Here is a 6,012-nt window from a genome sequence, read left to right as displayed (position 1 = left end):
CTAGAACTTAGACAAAGGTTGCATTTCTTCTTCGTGGCCCATCAGCTACTAACAGCAGAGTAAGGATGTAAATCCCCAGGGTAAGACCATACTGAGACAGGCAAATATTTGCCGCACGGAAGCCCATGAGAAGACAACATGAAAGGCGGCAGGAAACAAGTCACCAATACATTAGAAAACAAAGTCCCTTCAAGTAAGAAGGCTTGAGCTTGAAAAGATGGCCGAGGTGGAAAGGACTACAAACCCAAACCCCAGTTGCCACCTTTGCTGCTATAGCTAGGGTGCTGTTGACCCATTTCTATGCCTCCTAAACCTACTTTGAAAGCTTGCTGCCACTTTGAAGTATTTAACAGAGGAGTCTCAGTGAAGCATGAACTTTAATGCATTCTCAGTTCACAATGATTCAACATCCTTAAGCACCTGGACCCTTGAGAAGTACCCTTGGAATATAATTACTTAGACACTTCCTGACCTCAAAATGCTCCTTCTAAAAATAAACATGAGTAGATACAATAAAACTTAATAGAGGATTACCACAAGGCACAGTTTAAAGATAATTACTTCTGAATAATCAAAAATAATAAAGAGTAAAAAAAATATAGTTTGAAAAAACCTAGCGCTGTGGACCAGGAAAGAAAACTCTCCGTTCTGTTGATTTTCTCAACTTGGCAGAGATACTCTGTGTTGACCAGAGATCTCCTCGGTTAGAAACACTATTTAAGTACTTTTCCTTTGCTTGTATTAGTTGGATATTTCAATGATGTGTATCCAACCTTAAAAACAAGAAAAGCCAAAAATTCCTTGGTGTCAGTGAACTTCAGCCACTCCCTGAACTGGGAGTCATAAAATATTTTTCCCTGGTGTTGGTAAAAACTATTCCTTCTGTACACTTGTGCACCTAAACAGCAAAAACAAAACAAAAATGCCAAAAAAAATGCAGCAGGCATAACATAATGATATTATGGATCTTGACTGATACGTCTTGATTACTTGTGGAAACAAAAAGATTAGTCCACATTTTCTACTTTTTCCATCATTAATATATTCAGGTCCTGTCACCAGTGTGCCCCTGAAAGGCATGGATTTGATTTTATTTGTGAATCCAAGTGTCAAGCCCAGGAGTTGACACATGGAGCAACCACACTCACACACACACACACACACACACACACACACACACGACATGCTCACTTCCTGGTTGGCATAGTCCCTGCAACTAGGAAGGCAACAGTAGAGAAGGACACCGTGTCACTGAGATCAGGTGAATCCTTGCTTGGATTGCCCAGACACCCAGAGAAAGGGATAGGGGTGTTGGAGAGGGGGCATTTGAGGGTGAGGGAGGGGAAGGAAGAGAAAAGAGGGAAGAAAAAGTGAAGGGAAAAGGGAGAAATGTTTCCCTTTTTTTCTAAGCTTAACTGTGATGGTCTCACAAATGTAAAAAAGCAAAATACCAGCAAATTTTAAAATCTAATTGGCTTTTAGTAGTGATTCTAGAATTAAGTAACAGCTCATTCTACAAAGAATACCTGTTCCAGTGACTGAGCAGAAAGGACAGGGTTTATAGGCAGAAAAGGTCTGAATAAAGCAGAAATAAGAATGAAAAGAGACTGATGTTTGAAAGTTGCTTTTTTTATGGGGTCAAGGCAGAAGGAACTTTTTATCATGGCAGCTAGGTAAATGGGGCCCCATCTGACCAGTTGCTACTGTTCTTCTAATTTGGTTTTAGTTTTTTAAACCAATCATTCCTAATACAATATGATCGTGTTGCACCTAGCATGAGTGACTCCATTCCTTTCTAGGTTGGTCTGTCGGGGATTAAAGCAGGAGTTTAGTGTAAAACAGTGGCCTCCCATTAACTTTATTTAACACAAGTGAATTACAGATTTTTTCTGATCTTATTATCAATGAATTTCCTTTACCTCACGAATTATATCTAAATGTTTTACATTTACTTTGTCTTCTTACATACTTCGGCTTCTTTTGCTTAAAATAATTTACTTTGTCTCAAAGGGAAAATAAAACTTCTCAACAAGGAGCCCATCCTCCAGGGAACAAGTGTCTTCCTTTCTCTAAAGCCTGTCTGGAGGTTTCCTCTGCCTCACTCCTCTCCTGGCCACGTCATCACCATTCCTACATGTTTAACAGCTTCATCTGGAAAATGGCGAAGGGGCAGTAAGTCACCCCAAAGTTTCTTCCACTTTAAAACAAAATCTGTACTCTATGAAATCTTAGTGACGATAGGCATTCCAGCTTTGTTTGGATTTGGCTGGTTATTGATGGGAAGCTGACCTTCTCTGAAATGCTGTAGTGTTTACAGTCTCAGTGACATCGTTGTTGAGAGGACAATAGTCGTAAATAATAACAAACAGCAGTAAGGACACAAAACCTCATAGAGTAATCAGTCCTTAATGTGCAAGTCAGGTGACAAACTCAAAAGGCTTGATTTCGATGGAAGCGGTCCCTGTCCATCTTCATTTCAGCAATCCATGTCTTCCCCTTCCTCTCATTCTGTCACCTCAGGTCTTGTAACCCTTTGATGGCCCTCATCCTGTCTACTCATGTGTTCAGCCTCCAGGAGAGGTTACTGCCCCTCTATAGCCCTTTTCTTTTTTCTTTTTTTTTTTTTTGCACCGGATGGAAAGGAACATGGAGAAATGGTTCGTGTCCAGGTTTAGCCAATAGGTGAAGCTCAGCTGTCAAATCAGATCTTCTACTGTCTGTTTCTCTCACCTTACTGCAAAGGCAGTAGTCAACCCTGAGCTACATTTAACTGAGCCAGAGAAGAAGGGGAGGAAAAGGGGAATTCATGGCTCACAGGTGCACACTCTGTGCCTCTTGTGTCAGCTGCCACAGCTGGGCAGGGCCCAGGAGGACACAGGCCATGTTTTGTTTGCACCAAGCATTCTCACTAAAGTTCGTGAAGTAGTAGAACGATGAATTAATGAAGTGCTTTTTATGCTTTCAGGTTAGCAACACTGAAGTATATGCCAGACTGATTTGTCACTAGAATTTGTACTGAGCCATTCACTGATATGTGAGCTATGAAGCATCTCAAATAGTAGAGAAGGTTTTGAGAGACTATCATTCCTGCTTGCATTTTTTCCTGCTTCTTCTACCTTTAGTCTCATACCTAACTTTAACATTTTCAAATAAAAAGAAATTTTTAAAAACCTGATGCATTCGTAAAGATCTGTGACTAGGTAGCTCCTCAAACACTGGACCATTGGTTTTCAGCTCTGACTGTACATTAGAATCACCTGGAAACTTTAAAAACCATTAATGCTTGATCTCATACAGAAAAATTAAGTGAACTCTTGGGGAAGGGGATCTCAGCATGAAAAGCTGTGCAGGTGATTCTAGTATTTGGCCAAGATTGAAAACTACTTCCCCCAACTTTTTGTGAATATCGATTAAGTAACTGAGATGCAACATGGATCCTCTTCTTGGTCTCTCCCTCTCAATGGGTCCTCTGACCAAACAAATCTATGATAAGGTCAAGGCACCACTGTTTCTCGAGACACAGTCTTAATCATTACAAACACCACATCCCTAGTATTCTTTGGTAAAATTCCCATGAGAACTTGAAGTTCTAAATAGTTAAGTTCACACTTCCTGCTGAATTTTGTTCCACATAATGTCATCAATCATTTCACCACGCATCATTTAAGGGCAGTGAAATATCACTGTTTATGCTTACAGGCATGAAGCAATAAAATACACTCAGTCTGATGCTGCCAAGCTCGGTAAAGACTTTTTATTTGCAACTTGAGTACAAGATCATGTCACAATAATTTGGTTAAGCCAGATGGAGTGCACCATCAGTGCAGCTGCAGAGCATATAAAGCTGTATGTATTTCACAGAGATGCCCTGGGCACCTCATACATGACTGACTGTGCCATGCTTCTTTTTGTGTTTAATCTTGCAGCTATATATCTTTAGTGTACCATATCTTTTATGTATATATGCACAAATATATATATATATATATATATATATAACTTGACATATATATTCACGATTTTTAATCATCTAAAACTATAGCAATATAATTTGTGGCAGAAACCATCCTAATTAGAAACTAAGATAATCAAATGATGCCAATGAGCAAGATAACCACAAATTGAAGAGTGAAGTAACCCAACCTCCACTTCTTGCTCTGGCTAACTATGTGTGGCACTGACAAGTCATCAAACTTCTTTGGCCTTCACCTTTTCTACTGTGAATTGAAAGATTAACTTGGGGATGAATATGTGTTTTATCACTCATCAGCTCTTCAATTACTGACAAAGCCCCCTTAAGGGTCATGTTTTGAAGATTTCTGGGGCTATGTCTGCTTGTGAGAGAAATTACCATCATCAACATATTGATGTTTATCATAAAGTCAGGAGAAAGGAAGCAGAATTTAAGTTCTGCTGGACCAAAGACCATAGAATTCATTTTAATCCCCTTTTCAGTGGCTGAAAATCAATAAAAACAAAATGAAAATATCTATTTATAACACCTTAACTAATCTTCATAGTGATATAAAAATGTGGGCATGCTTACTGTCACCTTGCGTCTATCTTCCTAATTAAACTTATTCTCCTCCAACTCAATATTAAATTCTGTATCTCCTATGAGGCCAACCACATACCATAAGAATAAATAGTAATATTTTGTGGCACATACTATATATCAGACTGTTCTAAACATTTTGCCTATGTAACATATATAATCCACAAAACATTTTTGTCAGGTAGATACCATTATTATCTCCTTTTTACAATGGGGAAAGCCAAGGCACAGAGCATTTACATGATTTACTGAAGGTAAAGCCATGGGATTTGAACTGAAGTCATCTATTCCACAGTAAACATTTAGTCACTGAAAAATCATCCATATCAGTCATCCCTTATTCCAAATCTTGTTTTCTTTTGACTTCTGTCATTCACTTAGTCTGTGTGTTTACAGGAGATCAATCAACAACACAAGCACTTTGAGATACAGGCAGAATGCAATCTAGGGTGATCGTCCATCCAAGTTCATGTACCTATTGCCTTTAAGTAAAATTGAGGCTGGGAAAATTCAGAGAAGGCTTCTTACAGAAAATGATGCCTGAGCTACATCTTAAATGATAAATCAATCAGCCACCCATAAATCTGCAACTAAAATCATTTTGCTCTCTAATGTAAATATTCCTCTTGCCACTTGGTTATATTACTTGGGCCCCAAAAGACTTGCTTTTGTAAATAGAGTGGACCATTCCTCCTTCAAATTGAAAGAAAATTTTATATTACTGGCAAAAATAAAGTTCAGTTTTGCTACACTGTTTGACATACACAAGCCTTAAATTGTCCAGGTAATGTTTTTGGTCTGTTGGGAAAGGAGAGAAAAATTTCATGAAAAAACTTATGTGTGCTGGGATTGAACCCTGGGCCTTACTAATAATGTTAAGCACACGTCCTGTGTGGCACCTCCAGCCCAAAAATCCTTGATTAGAAAATGAATAAATATTTCAAAACAAAAGAAAGTGAGAAAAATCATTCCTTCTCACAGCATGGAGCTTCAAACTCTCCAACAATAATGAACCAGTAACTCCTTGAAGAAACAAAAGGAAAGATGTTACATTTTGGTGAGTTCAGACTATTAAAACCTCATTCCACTTATATACTCTGAGAGCTAGTTCTGGGATGGTTCAGCTACCAGGAAAGTAATGAGAGAGAATTAAAAAGGACTCTATTGGAATGCTACTTTATTTTTGTTTTGGTGATCTCACTTTTTAGTTAATGTGACTACATTGTTCAAACTTATAATGGATAATTTTTTTTAGCTGTATCATGAAGGTGATCTTGTTTCAAAGAGTTGTGAGAACATAAGTCTTGTGAAACAAAATTATCTAAGGCCTGATAACACTGAGAACCTAAAGAAGAAACAGGGAAGATATGATGCTTCTTATTTCCTCAAGGCTGCTCCAAGTGAGTCTGAGTTCATTGCCAAGATAGGACACTAAACCCAAGCTTAGTCAATATGCT

The sequence above is a fragment of the Cavia porcellus genome, unplaced genomic scaffold (genome assembly GCF_034190915.1).
Source record: "Cavia porcellus strain 051 isolate PalLab524CR breed Dunkin Hartley unplaced genomic scaffold, mCavPor4.1 scaffold_5, whole genome shotgun sequence".
In the NCBI taxonomy this organism is placed as follows: domain Eukaryota; kingdom Metazoa; phylum Chordata; class Mammalia; order Rodentia; family Caviidae; genus Cavia; species Cavia porcellus.
This window is presented reverse-complemented; position numbering follows the sequence as displayed.